The sequence below is a fragment of the Pongo abelii genome, chromosome 11, assembly GCF_028885655.2.
Source record: "Pongo abelii isolate AG06213 chromosome 11, NHGRI_mPonAbe1-v2.0_pri, whole genome shotgun sequence".
Lineage (NCBI taxonomy): Eukaryota > Metazoa > Chordata > Mammalia > Primates > Hominidae > Pongo > Pongo abelii.
The window spans coordinates 94,609,750-94,630,178 of NC_071996.2; the positions used below are offsets into that span (position 1 = coordinate 94,609,750).

Below are 20,429 nucleotides of genomic sequence, written 5' to 3' on the forward strand. Positions count from 1 at the left end.
GCCTTGTCTTATCAATATCTGTGTGTGTGTATGGCTTGATTTCTCTTAGTTTTGGAAAATGATGTCTCTCTAATCTGTGTATATTTTTTAGGCTATTCTTTTTATCTTTCTTTCTTTTTTTTTTTTTTTGAGATGGAGTCTTGCTCTGTTGCCCAGGCTAGAGTGCAGTGGCACGATCTCGGCTCACTGCAACCTCTGTCTCCTGAGTTCAAGCGATTCTCCTGCCTCAGTCTTCCAAGTAGCTGGGACTACAGGTGCCCGCCACCATGCCTGGCTAATTTTTGTATTTTTAGTAGAGGCAGAGTTTCACCATGTTGGCCAGGCTGGTCGTAAACTCTTGACCTCAGGTGATCTGCCTGCCTTGGCCTCCCAAAGTGCTGGGATTATAGGTGTGAGCCATTGCGTCTGGCCTTCAGGCTATTTTTTTAAAAAAAGCTTTTTATTTTGAATTAATTTTTGACTTATCAAAAAGTGCAAGCCTAGAACAGAGAGTTCCTGTGTACCCTTCACCCAGTTTTTAAAAATTTTTAATATTGTTCTGTTGAATATGCTTGTGAAAGTCACCTAAAATTCTTTTTGAAACAAGACTCCTAGTGAACACTATTTTGAACACTCTGATGTTGTGTGCATCAAAACAAATAGGATGGAAATGATCGATATGGACATCTCAGGTGGGATGATATTGGAAGGATGACCTAGCTTAACACTAAACTGACACTGCATGTCCCAATAATTTGCTCAAAAGTGATTTGATCACAAGCAAATAGAAACCAAACAATATGTTCCAAAGAAAAGTAGCCAATAGGACAATATAGTTAAAAGTCTTAATTTATGGAACTGGATTTAAAATACATTAGTAATTAGTATTAATCATGGGATTGGGTCACAACCCTTTATGTGGCTTTAAGCATTATTTCCACATATCAGATTTTTCTATTTATAATCATAATAACCCTTAATTTGTTTCTGGCCAATAGAATATTAGTTGAAATTATCAAAAAGTCCAGCAGTTTAAAGCTTACTTATATATGGTTTATATTGAAAGTTATGAAGCATTGTTATGGCATGATCCTATTTTGCAGAGGGTCAGGGTTGTGTGTGTGTGTGTTTATACATGTGTATGTATGTGTATGTGGGTAGGCACATTAAAAACGACCTGAGAGGAAATCACTCAAAGTTTCAAACAGGTAGGTGACTTACAATGTCCTTTTTTTTTTTTTTTTTTTTGCATATCTGTATTTTCTAATTTCTTTTATTGAGTAACATTGCTTTTATACCAGGGGAAAATAAACAAAGAACTGAAATAATAAAATAAAGCATGGAACAAAATATATAATTCCCAGTTTTAATAGATTTCCCTATTACTTGCTCTTTAGGTTTTAGCCAGTCCAATTTTGTTGGTTATTTAGGTTGTTTCAAATATATATTGTTGTTGAACAATTCTCTTTTCCAACTTTGCAGTATGGTAAGAAGCAAATAACATAAATAATTGGCAAAAAAGGAACCAGTTGTGACAATCAGACAAAAATGCTGATGACGCACAGAGAACTGCCTCACTACCTTGTGATACATACACACTAAAATTACCAACACTGAAAAACCAGTGATTGTATTCGCCCATTTTCAATAAGTATTATTTGTACCAATTGTTCTGTTGACAAACTTACTTTTAAAATAAAGTTTAAAGTAAACTATAAGTACTTTATATTTGATCAAATTATCTTTGGCAAAATTTCGTTTAGCCAAATTGTTTTCAGCCAAATTATCTGCTATAGTTTGTGAATTTGAAACATTTTGACATTTCCAGTCAGGACTTAATGTGCTGATAATTCGCAAAAGTCCTGAGATGTGAAGCAAAAGGAAGGCTTTCATCAATCCTGGGGCCAGTCTACTTTCTGGAATATGTCCATTGTACAATATGAGGAATGAGCAAGGGTTATATTCTGCAGAAAGTTCTACAGCATAGTAAACAAATGCAGTAACAGGTGTATGGCTCTGGTGGAAGCTTGGTCAAATTGAAACTGGAACAAGAATAAACCTTTACTTTATTTATACTTTAGGTGAAAAGGTAGCACATTTGTACATAATAAGGCTGGCCTGGGGATGGAGGGAGTCCCTGCCCTGACTGTGACGCAGTGAGACTGTTTGCCTGGTCCTAGTCCAAGAGAAACGCATGCTATGATCTCACTGAAGTCTGAAGTGACTCTGAAACTTTGCAATAAAAAGAAAATTTCATCCTTTAAGATGTTGAGTTACCAGAGAAGTCACAAGGATAAAATGAATGATAGAGGTTTCTGGCAGATGTTATCACCACATTCATAGCATCTAGCCTTTCATATACATTGGAATGGGTAAGAGACAGTTTTGGGGCTCAGTCTCCTAACTGGTTATTAACTAAAGATGCCTTGGAGAGGAGAGTTGAGAGTCCATATTTTTCACAGAAATTCTTTTTGAGCCACATTGACATTCCTAAAACACCGCACATACTGATGCTATGATTTCACGGTCATTTGGTCTCTAATACCCACAAACTTTGCCTGCCCCTAGCATAGTTTCAGGGCATTTGTTTAAAAACAACACCCCAAACTAAAACCTTACCTGCATAAACCAAGCATATCTGTGGTTTGGAAAACAGGCCAGGAGTCTAAAGTTCTATTTCTAACTATGCAGCTAACTTCCCAGGTGGACTGGAAGAAATCCTTGATTCCTTTGCTCCTTAGTTTCTTCATATTCGTCCATCCTTCTCAAAGGTATTCCTTAAGTACTGGGACCCTGTGGGTACAAACATAAATAGAACTTAGTTCCTTTGTCAAGATCCTTGGAATTTAGGGGAAAAGACAAACAATAATCAAAGGTTGCAATCCAGTGTGTTAAGTTTGTTGTTGGAAGTAGGCACTGAGTGCTAGGGGAGCATAGAGAAGGAATGTCAAATCAAGCTTGGAGCTGGGGAGGTGAGTCAGGGACCACGTCAAAGGAGTAGTGATGTCTTCCTGCAAAGTTAAACTCTGTGAAATGAGCAGGGTTATTAGTGGATCCAGAAGAATATTTAATCTATATTCCTATGTTAATTGAAGAGATGGTAATTTGAGGTCCGTATATAGGGAGAAGTTTTTCCAGAGCTGTAAGAAAGAAGCAAAGTACAAACAAATTTTCCTGATATAGCCATGGCTGCTTATCCCTAGAGAGTGGTCTAGATCTTAAGATCTTTCTAATACGCTCCAGGAAGAAAATATTTGTTCTTGGGACATTTCTGTCACTTAATATGTTTGCCTTTAGACATGTGAAGGGTATCTGGCTTTCATAAGAAGTCACAGTCACCTGTGTCACTTTCCTCTCAACAGCCCCTTTCTTTGTACATTTCCTTGTAATGCACTATGAACTCTAGGTTGAATCATTCAAGTGCTGTAATAGTCACATGAAAGCAACACCAAACTTTGTCTCCATTTATAGATTCATGTCAAAGCTAGTTTTTCACTAAATATCTCTGGTTACCATTTGATTTGATTTTAAAATAATATTTCACTTTTCTAAAAGTTGATCTTCTCTACCAAGTCTTAACTCATTGTAGACACAGTTATAAAATCATAAGTAGACAAATAATTCTCATTTCTAGCACATATGTTGGTTTCTTCCCAATGTCCACTTTTCCTCTTCTTTTTCCCAAGAGAATTTCAATTTGATCCAGGATGGATACTAGTTAGCCGAATTCAACCTTGAGAATTCTATTCCTTTAGTCAGTGGTTGACTTAGGAAAGGGCAATTCTGGTCTCTGGGGGAAGTCAGCTGGCAAGCCTCTGGAAAAGGTTTCCTTCTCCTAAAAGAGACACAGAAGTTGATGTTCTTCCTCCTTTTTTGGAACATTGGTGCATCTAGATGTGGCCCTGAAACCACAGCAGCCATATTGCCACCAGCTGGAAGACGAAGCCAGCAGTGGGAGAAGACAGAGCTGGTCGAATCCCCCAGGACTAAAATGCAGCCTACAGTACCCTTCCTGGACTGTATCCTACTTGGAGTCTTCTTGTTCTGGGAGGCAATAAATTTCTTTGTTATTTAAGCCATGATGAATCAGCGTTTTCAATTATTTGCAGCCAAAATCATCCTAAGCAACAGCCAAGTATGCATGGAAGTTCATGCACTTCTCTCACAGAACATTATGTCAGACATTTAGTTATAGGAAACAGGCTTATCTGATTTCTCAGTTCTAGGAAGCAGGCTTATCTGATTTCCTAGTTTCTGGCAGATTAGAAATAGCAAGTTAGAAATAGAGAAAGTTAGAGACAGGCAGCTGGACAGAGAAGGGAGAGACACGAAGGCAGAACCAAGAACTCAAGAGGCAGCATTGTAGGGTTATTTAATGTTGGGGCAAACAAGTTCTCCCATCTCTGTAGCTCTTGTGGGTATGAGAGCATAGTTCAGTGACTAACCCATAATGACAGTCATGTGTCTGTCATCAAAGGAAGTTTGCTTTCTGTTTAGAGTACTCTGTTTCAGAAGGGGGATGAGGCTGAATAGTATGTAAAAATATTTCTTTGTAAACAAGGAAAAGCTTACATGATTAAAAGGATACGCTTATCTGAAAAGGCACACGGAGAACAAACTCACTCCCTGGCTATGCTAAAAAAATGAGTGCTAATTATATATGCAAATGAAACCTATTAAAAAGTTTGCTTCATCCAGAGAAAAGGGAAGAAAAAAAAATGAGGCAGTAGTTTGATTGCTGCATAGAGCAGCTCATTTCAGTTTTGGTCCCCATGAGAAGCCCCAGCAGAGAAGCAAAGCTAAGAAGTGAGGACATGGTGTTGCTCTTCTGCAAGCGACTATTTTGGCTCAATGGCTCAGCAAGGTTGCCTAAGCTGTTTCCTCAGAAGCCTGCCAGTAGGAAGTAAATAAGCTGCTTGACTCTACTCATAGAGGGGGTTGAGCACTCCTAATTAAAATGTAAATAATTCTCAGGGCCAACAGCTTGTAGACGAAAATGACTGGAAAGATCACAGAAACTAAAATCGCACCACACAAAACAGGTTCTAAGTCTTTGTCTACACAAACACTCAGCCTACCAATTGATTTAGTCACCTCCGTGAGAAATCACTGAAACCAAGTTATTTGCAACCATGCAGCAGGAACCAGGTAGCTGCTATACTCTGGTGACACCAGGGACTAAAGCTTACCAAGTCCACGGGGCATGCATAACTAAAAAAAAAAGGGCTTTCCACAATCAGCTGGTGAATCTGTGGTCCCACACAGCCCCGCCCCAAGGGTTAGGATAGCTCCTCCTGCCCAGCCCATCAGAAGTCTGCCCAGAATCTTCCAAGGCTTATATGTGGCAGATGAGCTATCTGGACAGGCTCCACCCAACAGAGTGTTACTTTGGTTTTAAAATCACCCTTCATTTGAGAAGTACCCTGAAACTTTAATATGCAAATAACAGCTAAATAAAAGGAAAAGCCCAATACAGTTTCTATTTACCAACAAATGCATATGTATCTTACACATGGTAGCTACTCATAACTTTTTAAAATGAATAAGTGATCTATTAACCTGAGTACTACATGAAGGGAACAGAGAATCAAATACTTTTACTAAGAATGAAACTTAAGGCTATTTAGTTTAGAGGTTTTCAATGGCATTTTTGTTTTCTTCATGCTAGGATACTGCCATATATGCTAGGATTATCTTACTGGTAAATTACTATTGTTGTGAGATAACATTTTGTTGGCATTGTCCTAAACACTCCACATTCATTATTTCATTTTATTGCCACAATAGCGTGGGTACAATTATTAAGCCTATGAAAAAAAATGAGGCTTAGAGGTGCAAAGTAATTTGCCTGAGGACACGGAATGAGGACCTGCTGGGTCACCAGGCAAACATAGGTTCATTCCTATGGCACCTCTACATATTTACTGATAATAGTTGTACTGATTTTTTTCCAGATTTTCTTTCATTTTTTAAATAGAAGAGACTGAAGATTCTCTCATCTGCATTATGATATGTTGTTTTCAGGAAGAGAGAAAACTGGAATCATACATGGAGGATGGTGAGAAATTATATATGTTCATGGAGTGTCTCACATATTTGTCAACAGAAGTGAAAAGATTATGACCCAATTTTAGAGTTACTTATTCAGGCAACTCTATTAGAAGGAGTTACTTCAACACTATAGTGTTCTCCCATTCTAAATTCTAAAAAAAATTAATTATTTTTGTATTTTTTTAGTAGAGACGGGGTTTCACCGTGTTAGCCAGGATGGTCTCGATCTCCTGACCTTGTGATCTGCCTGCCTCGGCCTCCCAAAGTGCTGGGATTACAGGTGTGAGCCACTGTGCCCGGCCAAAAAAAATTAATATATTTTTTTAATTCTCCTGATGCTCACTTGATTTTTCAGGTTGACTTTTTTGAAAACAGACTTAAACTTTTTTGACATTCTATATTCATTCATTCATTCATTCACATAATTACCATTTATTGCCTTCACAATGTCTGGACAATACTGTGAAGGTTAAGACACCAGCAGCTTCTGTTTTTCATACAATCTTTCTTGAAAAGTTTCATTTTTCTTCTTCAATAGCTGGTTTGGGTTCACAAGATATATAGGGTTTGACTTTGGTGACCTCCAAATGGGTCCAACCTACACTGCCTTCTGGATATATAAGGTAGCTCATAACCATGTTTTTGAATACTGTGTCTTGCTATTTTCTGTGTGTGTGTGTATATCTATATATATATGTATGTCTTTTGTAATATATGTATGTTACATATATAACATGCATATGATAGATGTTACAAATACATGCCCATTGTTACAGCAATACATGCTTCCTGGGAGAAAAGTATTAAATCACAAGAAGTATATAAATTTAAAATGAAATATTTCAGAAATTTTACTGCCAGAGGTAATCATTTTTAAAAGTTTAGTGTTTTATATTCCATATTTTGGAGTTGACTATTTTGTGAATTCATTACTCTGTTCCCTTCCCCACTTTGGTATGACCTCTTTCCCTGGTTTTTTATTGGCCCTCTCTGCTCAATTTGATTCCACTTCCTGCAGTTACTCCTCTGGGTGGGCCCCATCCTGCAAGGGAGCTGCTGTTCTCAGGTCCGCTCTTCTGTGGGTCATTTTGTCTCACATCTTTCAGACACCTAGTTACTTCCCTCTTCATTTACCTGATGGACACCATCTGTGGTTTGCCCCTACCTGCTTTTATTTTGTGGTTTGGAGGGCTATCTTATAGCCAGTTTGGTTGCATATGTTGTTCATGGGAATTTGGGTTTACTATTTTGTTGTTCTGTATGTTTTTATGTAAAATACAGAAAGATTCAAAAGCTATATTACTGTTACTTCCATCTTCCCAGAGTCCCCCTCTACCATCAGACTTCCTTCTTTGAATAACAGGTTAAAGCTAGTGATGGAAGATGATCAATGTTATCCTTAATTGGCCCCAGACTGATCAATTATGATGCTACTTAAGATAATGTTTGCCAATCTTGCATGTACGCCAGCAACACCTTAGGACTGTAAAACGGCTGATCCCCAAGAGCTTTCCTGATTTAATTGGTCTGCAGTAGTGTGTTCTCACATGATTCCAGTGTATGGCCAAGGTTGATAATCACTGATATGAAGAAAACAAAATTAAAGCATTTCAATTCTATTTATTGCCTTCTACTGAGCAATCTACTGAGACTAAGCCAGTTACTGTGTGCTCAATCTGCACATTAAGTGTGGTCCCTTTCCTCACTCTAAGCCCCTATGTCTCAGGTGAGGCTGGCTCATTCTCCAGCAACTACAGTAGCCAAGTCATCCATACATGGCCAATCAGTGTACTCCATGCTTGTCCAAGGATAGACATGTCACCCAAGCTGAACCAATACAAAATTTCCCTATGATATTTGCTGGAGTTATTATGCATCACTCTCTTTTTACAGAAATTGTGAACTTCGAGATCAGTGTAAACCTACAAATTCCTTTTGCCATATTTACCCCCAAATGAGAAGAATCTGCTTGGGAATGAAGCTTAGAGAGGAAAACATTTGACAGGTGGAAAGAGTAAAAAAGTATTCTGATTACACCATTGATGGGATTTTTAGGGGTCCAAATATAATACCTTATTTTACCTAAATTCAGAACAAATTTAGAGATAAATGCAGGCTAGGTAATTGGAAAAGAAATAGTTTTATGATTGAGAAGCTGAATGAGCTCATGCCTTTGGATTGCTGCCCAAAAGAATTTTCTAAAACTCTGCTCCTTAGTTCATCTTAGTTCATGCTTCTACTTAGTTCTCCTTAACACAACTGGCCAGTGGCATGGCTGGAATCTTTGGACCTTGTCCTCCATTTTGGACTGCTTAGCACAGGGAAGGCAGATGATAAGACAGACAAACTGACCAGACAGAATGAAGGGCACTGGAAGAGCTGAACCATACCCAGATGCCAGTTTATTTCCCAAATCCCCAGTTGGATAACTCTCTCCCAAGCCATGGCTTACAGTTTGGTGAGCTGAGTTTCTGCTAGATCTTAGCCTGCTCTTGTCTCTTCTATCCCAACACACCTGCAGACCCAGATCACTCTTCCTACCTTCGGGAGAAATAAATGAGCACACTGAGAGAAGGTGCAAGGGTTCTGTTCATGCTTGCTCATCCTGAGAAAGAAAACGGGGAATAAGTGTTCTCCACTTAAAATTGTTTGAGCCTCTGAATCCAGCAACATACGAAGCCAGCTGCACTCCTGAATTTCCGAGTGGTGATCATATACCTTTTCTTTCTTTGTTTAAGTGAGTTTTAGTTAGGTGTTTGTCATTTGCAAACCCAAAGTCTTAATTAATACATTAACTAGTTTTCTTCTGTTTAATAAAATTAAATGACAAGAGCCATAGACGAGTGACTCTAAGGAAACACCATCCTTTCTTGTGCTGTAAGTGGGCCTCCTTGGAGTGCACATTAGGCTTCACATGTTGGATTTGGATCTGATTGTCCTTTGGGGTCTTCATAACGTGGCTTTGTCTGAAGGCCTTCCACTGCTCCTCCACCCCTGCCTTTTGGTCTGGTGCAGCAACAGTTTCATTGACACCGATCCCAGTGTGCTGCACCATCCCTTGTAGTTCTATACTTCCAAACCTTTTATAAACAGTCCTTTGATTAACCCTCCTCAAGTTATTCTACTTTTAAACTTTGAATGAAGCATCTTTTTCCATTAGTTCCCTGACTGATAGATCAGTAATTATGTTGCTTTGACACAGTCATATCTTGGCTGGCACTAAAATGTTCTTAAAAGTGTTGACATATTCACTTTCAAATTATCTACTATACAAAGGTCAAAACCTTTGAATATATTGCCCGAGTTTTTTTCCCTCAATAAGTACAAAATTTTGCTATTTAAGAGAAATCAAGTTTTCAAAAGAAATAGTTATTTTTTCTTGATTAGATTAATAAGAACAATAAAACATGAACATCTAAACAGGAAGAAATATTTGCTTATCTCATAATTCCTCCAATGGTAAGAAGACCTTAAAATTTTTATTCAGCCAATTTAAACTGTAAATATTATTTTAAGATATCACATAAAAAAGAAAATTGAGCAAAACGTTTTTCTGGGGAGAGGTGTAATATGCTGTGGCTTTTTGGGTACTATTCTCAGATGAGTGTATTAATTTTTTCTACTCTTTTCTCTCTTTATTCCTCTTTGACCAAGGGTGAAAAAATCTAAAATGTTATTTCTAACCTCCATTTTTTTCTCATTATCTATCTACTAACTTCATTTGATATTAAAAGAGCATACATAATTAAAATTGCTGTTTGGCGGGGAATTTTAAATGGTACTAATGTGCCACTAAGGTTTTCTTTTAGCCACTCAATGTAAACAAGTCAATAGCTTTTGCTGCATCCCCAAAAAACCAATGAGAAAACATAATAGGAAAAAGAGACAACCCATGCACAATAGTACAAAAGGGCATGAAATATTTATGACTAGTAGCCTTAACAAGAAATGTGCATGACCTAAATGAAGACAATTATACAGCTTTATTGAGAATATAAAGAAGATGAATGATGACAATAAAAGTTAGCCTTTCTGCATTCTTCATGCTAGGCTCTGTGCTCCATGCTCCCCTGTGTCACCTCCTTATCTATGAAGCAGAGAAGCCCTGTAGTAGCTGGCACACTGCTAGTGAGCGCGACTCAGGCCTCAGGCAATTTACTTAACTTCCTGTGCTCCAGTTTCTGCATCTATAAAACCAGGACAGGGAAAATACATACTTCACAGGATTGTTGTGAGATTTAAATACGTCACTACAAAGTGTTTAGTACAGTGCTGGGCAAATGGCAAGCCCTCATTTATATTAGTTATGTTCACCATTTTTTATAACCTCATGAGGCAGGCACCATTGTTATAATCATGTTACAGGAGAGGAAACTGATTATCAGAGAGGATAGCAGCTTGCCTAATGTTACCCAGCAAGTAGGTGACTGGGATTCCTAGGCTGACCTGTCCAACTCAAGAGCTAGGACTTGTGATTTATTACATATCTGTGTTTTCAGAGAAGGCAACAGTCATTTTTATGACACTTTCTGGAATAATTCTAGAGTTTATCTTAAAGAATAAACAGGTAAAGTTGTGTTTTGTTTTGTTTAATTTTTTTTTTTTTTTTGAGATGGAGTCTCACTCTGTCGCCGAGGCTGGAGTGCAGTGGCTTGATCTTGGCTCACTGCAACCTCCGCCTCCCGGGTTCAAGTGATTCTCCTCCCTCAGCCTCCTGAGTAGCTGGGACTATAGGCATGTGCTACCATGCCTGGCTAATTTTTTTGTATTTTTAGTAGAGACTAGGTTTCACCATGTTGGCCAGGCTGGTCTTGACCTCAAGTGGTCCCCCAGCTTCAACCTCCCAAAGTGCTGGGATTACAGGTGTGAGCCACCGCTCCTGGCCAGGGTTATGGCAATGTTCTTTATCTTGATTTGGTGGTGGTTATATAAATAATTATAATCCTAGTCAATTTTTTTCATTATACGTTAAGTTCTGGGATACATGTGCAGGTTTGTTACATACGTATACATGAGCCATGGTGGTTTGTTGTACCCATCAACCAGTCATTTACATTAGGTATTTCTCCCAGTGCTATCCCTCCCCTAGCCCCCCAACCCTCGACAGGCCCTGGTGTGTGATGTTCCCCTCCTTGTGTCTATGTATTCTCATTGTCCAACTCCCACTTATGAGTGAGAACATGCAGTGTTTGGTTTTCTGTGCCTGGGTTAGTTTGCTGAGAATGATGGTTTTCAGCTTCATCCATGTCCCTGCAAAGGACATGAACTCACCCTTTTTTATGGCTGCATAGTATTCCATGGTGTATATGTGCTACATTTTCTTTATCCAGTCTACCACTGATGGGCATTTGGGTTGGTTGAAGTCTTTGCTATTGTGAATAGTGCTGCAATAAACACATGTGTGCATGTGTCTTTATAGTAGAATGATTTATAATCCTGTGGGTATATACCCAGTAATGGTATTGCTGGGTCAAATGGTATTGTTGGAAACTTTACATTTAAAAAGGGTGAATTTTACATGTGAAAATTATACTGCAATAAAACTTGGGAAAAAAGAAGATTTCTATTATTAAAAAGACAAGCAGTCAATTGGGCAGAAACTTATACAAATATGACAGAGTTATATACCACCAATCAAACCAATCTATAACCTATGACCTAGCAACATCAGTTCTAAGTATACATCCAGAAATGACTACTTACATCTGCCTAAAGACTTGTAAAGAATATTCATAGCTGCTCTCTTTATAAAAGCTCCATATTGCAAAAAACCCACATTTCCATCAACAGTAAAATGGGTAAATAAATTGTGGTATACTCATACAATGGAAAACCACACAGAAATGAAAAAGAATGAACTATACATGCAACCTGGATAAATTTCCCAAACATAATGTTGAATGAGAGAAGCTTGACACAAGAGTATATACAGGATGTTTTCATTTATAAGCCTATAAAACAGGCTAAATTTATCTATACCAATAGAAATTAGAATAGTGATCACTTGGAGGTGGTTACTGCTAACTGGGAAGAGGACTGGGGAGCCTTAGTGTGCTGGAAATGTTTTATATCTTGATCTGGGTGTTGGTTACATGGGTGTGTACATATGTAAAAATTTGTTGAGCTATATAATTAAAATGTTTACTTTCCTGTATGTAAATTACACATAAAAATACCTAAATCTGAATTAACAAGATGAGCGAAGGATGTGAGACCACAAAAGAAGAAATCAACTGACTTAACTATTATGGACACATAGATACACACTCCATCTCAGTAATCAGACAAGTGTAAATGAAGTTTTTAAAAAATATAATATCTTAGGAGGATGAAGAAGTTATGAGGAAGATCTTGAGATGAAGATTTGTGGGCAAATAATTATTAAGGAAGTTCTTAAGTGAGAAACCAGTAAGGGAGTTGGGGAAGTAGAATAGGAGGAGGAAGAAGGCAAGCAAGGGTCCAACTGCAGGTGAAGTTTCATTCTCAGTCTAATTCCATGGGAGCTATGGAGTGTAATTGACACTGCATAGTTTATTCTGCATCAAGGCAAATAATCTGGGTTTTCATACTCCTCTATAATTCTGGGGTTGACTACCTGCTGCCTTGGGGTGAGGGGTGGGACATCAACTCTACCCCACCCCACTTCTGGCCCTCAGTGCATCCTGTCTAATGGTGTCCTGTAGCCCAAGGTTAGATCTCTGAAGAAGGGGACTGGTGAGTTAGGTTAGGAGCCGAGTGTGCGGCAGCTGGGAGATTGGGAGATAAGCACACAGAAACAATAAAGGGGATCCAGGGAATCCAGTCAGAGCACTTGTGTTGATGCAAGTTTGGAGGTTAAACATGAGGTTGAAATGACTAGTTATGAATGTTGAGCAGCAAAGAAATAAAATGAGGAATGAATGAATGGTCTTTCCCAGAACAATTCAGTCTTTCCAATAACTTCCCCATACTTTTTTTTTTTTTTCTTAAAATAGGTGCTTTGTTTCCAAGTTAAACAGAAGATACATATGGGAGATTCATAGACAAAGAGGTGAGGAGTTGATTTGTTCAGAAAACATTCAGATCCTATTCAAATCTTAGAATTTGTTGAGTTATGTATGTGCCACAGAGAAGCACTTGGGTTGTGAAATTGTGTGTTTGTTCTCTCTGGCAGGCTATTTATTTGGTCATTGTCCATTTTTGTCCTATCCTGCACAGTCATACACGGTCTCTTCTTTGCCAGAGTACTTTGCATTTTATTGCATTTGATTTTAATGACATTCTGTGAGGGCGTAGGCCAACTGTTTTCCAGATGAGAAAACTGAGGCTAGATAGGTTAAATTGTTGCCTCTCAAATTTAGCAGCACATCACACTACTTGAAAGAGCTTTGTAAACTACTATTTGCAGTGCTTGAAGGTGAAGACCAAACCTGGGTTTTGTTTTGTTTTAGTTTTTGAACTATTTTTAGAGACCAGGTCTCATTATGCTGCCTGGGCTGGAGTGCAGTGGATATTTACAGGTGAAATCATGGTGCGCTACAGCCTCAATGAATAGCTCAGGACACTATTCATCTTATTGAATGGACAAAGCCTGCAGTGAACTTGGGGATAAAACAGACACTGAACTAATAATTCCAAAGGCTATTGGGGTTTTAGTGTATTTTGAGAATGATAATGTCAGTCATATTCACATGCATCTTAACATATGGGAGAGTCACTGGTCATTTTGGGTCACTGGCATTGTCCTATCAAAATTGCTAACTGGTTATATATATCAAGTGCTCTCTTTTATGAAAACATTACAGAAGCCCATGCTTAGGCTGATGTATGGAAGTGTTTCTGATATTTTGGTCTCAAATTCCACAAAACAGATTAAACTCTTTACTGTAGGAGTTTTTTATAGTTATCTTAAACCAAAGGCATTCCTGCAGATAACTTGCCTAGAGTCTAAATAGATATAAAATTCATCCTTTATTCCCCATCTTCTTCTAATAATACAGTAGAGGGAGGAATAAGGGAGGTTTTGTTTAAGATAAGATAGGGAGACATAATGGCATTTGGTGAGGTTGAGCACACAGATTTTAAGGTTTTAAGGCCTTTGGACAAGTATTCTCCAAAAGCAAGTATGAGTCATCTAAGGCCTGCAGCCCACTACATGGTGAGGACAATGGCCCTTGCATGGAGATTAGAGTGTAAAGGCCTCCCTGGAGCAGGGTCTGAGTCAGCAGTAGCTCCTTGGAAGGTCCAGGGAAGAGATGGAGGGATCCCAATTCTAGCATACTTTCCTCTACACACACTATTACCAACACACACACACACACACACACACATACACACACACCATTAGCCTATAAAGTTGGATTCTTTTTTCTTTTTTTGAGACAGGGTCTCCCTCTGTGGCCCAGGCTGGAGTGCAATGGCGTGATCTCTGCTCACTGCAACCTCTGCTTCCCAGGCTCAAGTGACCCTCCTGCTTCGGCTTCCCACATAGCTGGGACTACAGACACAAGCCACCATGCCCAACTAATTTTTGGACTTTTTGCAGAGATGGGGTTTCACTGTGTTGCCCAGGCCAGTTTTGAACTCCTGAGCTCAAGTGATCCACCTGCCTCGGCCTCCCAAAGTGCTGGGATTACAGGTGTGAGCTACTGTGGTTGGCCAAAGTTGGATTCTTGTGTTTAAAAATATTATCTACTTCTTTAAAGCATCTTTATCATATTTTAAATAAACCTCATGGTAATTCTAAACAATAATTTAGTCTTACTAACACTTTTCTTATAGGCTTTTGCCTTTCTGATTTATTGAGCTGTAGTGTCTTCTTTCATCTTTTAGTTCATCAAAACCCTCATGACAATCGTGCTAACTTCTTTAATTTTTTTCCTGTATCTTTCTCCTTAGTATCATTTATGATCTTATACTTGGGTCAGGAAGGGATGGAATGGTATTAAGAGTGGAGGTGGTTGGCCAGGTGTGGTGGCTCATGCCTGTAATCCCAGCACTTTGGGAGTCTGAGGTGAGTGGATCACCTGAGGTCAGGAGTTCAAGACCAGCCTGACCAACATGGAGAAACCCCATCTCTACTAAAAATACAAAATTAGCTGGGCATGGTGGCGCATGCCTGTAATCCCAGCTACTCAGGAGGCTGAGGCAGGAGAATCACTTGAACCTGGGAGGCAGAGTTTGCGGTGAGCTGAGATCATGCCATTGCACTCCAGCCTGGGCAACAAGAGTGAAACTCTGTCTCAAAAAAAAAAAAAGTGGAGGTGGTTAAGTGCTGTGATTTGAATGTGCCCCCTAAAGTTCATGAGTTGAAAACTTGACCCCCAATACAACAGTGTTTGGTGGTGAGGCCTAATGAGAGGTGATAAGGCCAGGAGAGCTCTCTCCTCATGAATGGATTAATGCCATTATCACAGGAGTGGGTTTATTATCAGAGGAATGGGTTTCTTATAAAAGGACAACTTTGGTCTCCTTCTGTCTCTTTCTCACCCTCTCTTTGCCCTTCCACCATGGAATGATATAATAAAAGGCCCTTGCCAGATGCTGGCCCTTTGAACTCTGATTTCCCATCTTCCAGAACTGTGAACCATTTAATTTCTGTTTATTATAAATTACCCACTCTCAGGCACTCTGTTATAGCAGCACACAAGGACTAAGACATTAACTTTTGGATTTTAAAGTGTTTCCCTGAAGACAGCATAATGTCAACAAAGCAAGTAATTAAGCTTGGTAGGTGCTGACTGCGGGTGAAGAGAATGCCAAGTTGTTAATGCAGCAAGTCATTAAGCAAAGTGACTACCAAACTCAATAAAGCAAGATTTACCCTGGATAAGCTACCCTAGGATAAAACAAAGTTGACGGCATTAGACAAACTTTCACCCAGGGAAAAGGTTAGAAACAAAGGATAACTCAGTCTCAGGGTTGGAGACCTGGAAGTGATGTCAAAAGATCATTGGATCCCTGCCTCATCTTTAAAGATTTGATTGACTGACTTTTCTGGCCTATATGCCCAGTCCATTCTATTTTTCATAGTTAATTAAAACAGACATATAACTTATTTTTAAAAGTAGTTTACTCCAATGTTCAATGCTTCTAAATTGTTCTTTCTTGTGTCCAGGTGAAGGTTCCCTTAAATTTAAAATTATTTTTCTTTGGTGAAACTATCGGCTTTCTTGAAAAAAATTGTTTATCTGCATTTTCATGAAAGGGATTAAGCCAACAGGTTCTGGAGTCAAGACTGCCTGGGGTAAGAATGCCAACTCAATCACTTGGGCCTATGGCTTCTTAACCACTTTCTTAACCTGCCTGAATTTCCTCATTGGTAAAATGGAAATATTATGCTACCAGTTAGCTACCTCAGGGGGTTGCTGTGAAGATTAAATGGGGTAATGCATTTAAAGCTCTTACTTACTACTGATAGGTGATAAGTACTCCATAATGGCAATAATAACAATTGTTGGGTTTTTTGAATGTTCTTTATTCTCCAATCTTACGTTGTATGCCAAATATTTTGCTATATACTATATGTATATATTTTACTATATATATATATAGTTATTAAATACTTCCTATATTTGAAGGTAGTAATTGAACCAGTCAGTTGTCTTCTGGTGAGCATTAAAGAACTAAAATTCTCCTTTGAAAACTTTAGAGTTATCTAATTTTATTCCTGGACAATTGGTCTGAGGTTATTTAACATAGTAGTGGACATCCCTATACACTCAAAAGACTAAGAAATTGGCTGTATTACAGCATTTAAAAAATAACAATGACCTTGAATCACGAAAAGAAAGGCTGCATGATAGTATATTCAAATTTTTCTGAATTTAAAGAAGACTTCATCCAAGATATATTTTTTTAAACCAACTCTAAAAGGGAAAATCAGCAATTACTCAAGTCCTGAGAATACAGTAGTGAGAAATAATACATGTATTCCTTGCTTTCATATTACTTATAGTGTGGTGGGAGAGGCAGATATTAATCAAATAGACATAAAAAGAGGGCCTAATTAATAAGTGAGACAAATGCTATAAAGAAATGAAGCATGTTTCTGTATGTGTAAATTCAAAAGAAGAATGACCTCACTAGGCTTCCCTGAGGAAGTGACACTGAACAGAAACCTAAGGATTGAGTAAGCAATAACCAGGGCCAATGAACAGGGCAGTTAGGCATTGGGAGCAGCTGTAGAAGAGAGCTGTTCTGCCTGAAGGGGCTTTTAGGGGCAAAGAGTTTCAGACAAAAAGAGGATCAGAAAGAAAGGCAGGCCGACTAGGGAGCTGACACCAGGGGAGGAGAACCACTAGATAAAACCAGAGAAGGAACAAGGCCAATCCCTGCAGGCCTTTACAGGCCTTGCTAATGATTGTCACTCTTATTCATAGGAAACTTAGAGATTTTAGGCAGGTTGTGTAGAATATGATCTGGCTTGTATTTTGCAAAGGTGTCTATGACTGCAGTTTGGGGAATGGGCCAGTGAGTTGCTGAAAGAGATCAGTTAGGAGGCAATGGTAAAAGTCTAGGAGAGACGTGCTGGTAACTTGGACTAGGATCTTCATAGTAGAGATGAAAAGAGGGAAACATATCATAAACATTCATGACACAACTTAGTGATGGGTAGATAAAGAGGCTGAAGAAGAAGGTGTTAGAATGACTCCTATGTTTCTGACATGAGTAATTAAAAGGATAGTGACCATCTTATTACATGGTAATAAAAGAACACTGTAGCATCCAGAGTGTGAATGCAAGATTAACAATTTTACTTTGGACATTTTGAGTTTCATATAATTAGAAGATTTCTAGTAAGCACAGAATCAAAACAAAAAAAAATCATGGAGGTCTTGATGGATGTTTCAACCAAACTGTGGTCAACATATTTCTTTAGTGACTGCATTTGTGTTTGTTAGTTTTAGTACCTGTCTTTCTAGAACAGTTAGAACAAACATTGCCAACTTCCTTATAACATAGAGAGTAATAATAGCACAGGATCTGGGACAGTCCAGTTAAAGATGTTAGACTGAACACATACATTCGAATCTCTTTCCTTCTGAACCCAGTTGAGAGAACAATGAAATAATTGTTAACAAAACATAAATGCACAAGGACAAAGGGAATGAGATAGGAGATAACAGCAATAAAACTCTAGAAACTGGGAAGCAGATAGACAAGTAGTAACTGAATTAAGACAACCAAGAAAGCTGAATCTTTAGCTTGATGATAACCAACCCAACTTACATTATAGAACACCCCAAAATTGGAGCACATAGCTGGGTGTGGTGTTGCATGCTTGTAGTCCTAACTTCTCAGGCGGCTGAGGTGGAAAGATCACTTGAGCCTAGGAGTTCAAGGCTGCAGTGCTTTTTGATCACACCTATGTAGAGCCACTGCATTTCAGCCTGGGCAACATAGAGAGACCTTGTTTTTGTTTTTATTTTTATTAGTGCTAAATGACGAGTTAATGGGTGCAGCACACCAGCATGGCACATGTATACATATGTAACTAACCTGCACATTGTGCACATGTACCCTAAAACTTAAAGTATAAAAAAAAAAAAAAAAAAAAGAAGCACAGATATCTTAGGAACTAGGAAAGAGGGTGGTGCTTAAACATGGGATTTGGTGAGACCTCTTTGTAAGAAGCTGATGGATACCGAATTCCCCATTCCTATTCTTTTCAGGTGGGAGACTGCCTCTTATTTTGGTGCCAAGAACAAATACAGGGACTCTGGATTGGGGTTACCAGGAAAGGATGTAGGCTACAATATTGCAGGCTGGGGATTAAGTATGTATTTATAAGTTGTGTACTGAGACTTCCTCAATCTTCTTCCTTCACTTAGCTCCCAGAACACTGTTAGCCAGGCTTATGTTTTCTTAGCAGAAGGCTGGAAATATTGTCTGGGCAATCTTATCAACCTGAAAGAAAAGATACTGACATTGGCCCAGTATGTTGGCCTATGTCACATCATCCTTTAGCAAACCCAATGGAGAGTCCCCTCATGCATAGAAAAAATCCTCTTTTCAACGCTTCATTCTTAAAACTAGACAGCTAGGAATCACTAGATATTTGAGGAAAGCCTATTAATGAAAGATAGAGACCAAACCAAACCAAACAAACAGAAGAAAACAACTTGAAGGAAACAAGCTCTGCCAACAGAACAATAAAATAAGAAAATATATAAAATAACAGGATTATCTATAAAAGGAATACTCAGTGAGCTGAAAAGAAACCTAGATGTTAAAAATATGACATTAAAAATAAGAAATTTAATGTAAGAGATAAAAGATAAAGAAATCTCCTAGGAAGTAGAACAAAAAGGCTAATAAGGATAATTGAGGAGAAAGGATATATGAAAATTAGAGGATCAGTCCTGATGATCCGACATGTAATAATAGTATTACTAAAAGAAGAGAAGAGAGGGTAGGAAATTATCAAAAATTTGTAACATCGAAATCTTACAATCTCAGTTTTCAGGTTGAAGGGTTCACCAACTACCAGAATGATGGGGAGAAATTTATGTTCACCTGAGAGTATCATCATAAAACTGTCATTGATATATCCTCAATACCTAGAATAGTGCCTGGCACATAGTAGTCATTGTGTAAATTTGTATTGAAGAATTTAAACATTCAGCACAAGAGGGACAAAAAGATGAGACTACAAACTTCCAGAATAAAACAGGTTTAATATAAAAAATGAAGAATCAGAGTGTCATCTGTCTTCTCAATAGCAACACCTAAATCTAAAAGAGCAGTGCTTTCAAAATTCACAGGAAAAAAGACTTCTACGCCTTGAAAGAGTATTGTGTAGACTGAAGATGTTTTCAAATTTATAAGGTGTCTTAGTCCATTTTCTATTGTTATGAGTAAATACTATAGACTGAGTAATTTATAAAAAATAAAATTTTATTTAGCTCATGATTCTGGAGGCTGGGAAATACAAAAGCACAGCACTGGTATCTGGTGAGGGCCTTCTTGCTGCATCACAGCATGACAAGAACATCACATAGCAATAGGGCAAAAGCAGGTCAGCTTAGGTCTCTCTTCCCCTTTTTATAAAGCCACCACTCCCTTCATGGGGGCTCCATCCTGATGAACTTATCTAACCCTAATTACCACCCAAAGGCCCCACCTCCAAATGCCATCAGCATATAAATTTGAAGATTAGGTTTCCAACATGTGAATTTGAGGGACACAGTCAAATCATAGCACAAAGCCTCAAAACATTTATTTCCTTTGTACTCTTTTTCGAGAAGCTACTGAGTTATGTTCTTCACTAGGAAACAAGCCGAGAAAGAGGAAGACATAGGAATCAGGAAACACGATCCAAGACTAGAAATGACCAGGAGAGTCCCCAGGAGTATGAAGAAGGCAGCCTCCTTCAGCTAGGCGGGGTGGGGGAGAAAGTAGTTGCCTCTAGGGCATGA

General features: G+C 38.4%; 2 long non-coding RNA genes across 5 annotated transcripts in view; one reads left to right on the forward strand and one right to left on the reverse strand.

Annotated features, from left to right (window-relative positions):
* The window catches only part of LOC129058071 (uncharacterized), an 80,198-nt gene that overhangs the window by 36,511 nt on the left and 23,258 nt on the right, over window positions 1-20,429 (reverse strand). For 3 of the 4 annotated variants that reach the window (XR_008522906.1, XR_008522903.1, XR_008522904.1), the window contains one exon: window positions 2,599-2,772. This is a non-coding gene — a long non-coding RNA (uncharacterized LOC129058071). Of the gene's footprint in view, window positions 1-2,598; window positions 2,773-8,482; window positions 8,572-20,429 lie in introns of all 4 variants that reach the window. The other variant, XR_008522905.1, reaches the window with a different exon arrangement.
* Window positions 1-20,429, forward strand: part of LOC129058072 (uncharacterized) — a 59,674-nt gene that overhangs the window by 18,343 nt on the left and 20,902 nt on the right. The window contains exon 2 of the long non-coding RNA XR_008522908.1: window positions 13,005-13,060. This is a non-coding gene — a long non-coding RNA (uncharacterized LOC129058072). The remainder of the gene's footprint in view (window positions 1-13,004; window positions 13,061-20,429) is intronic.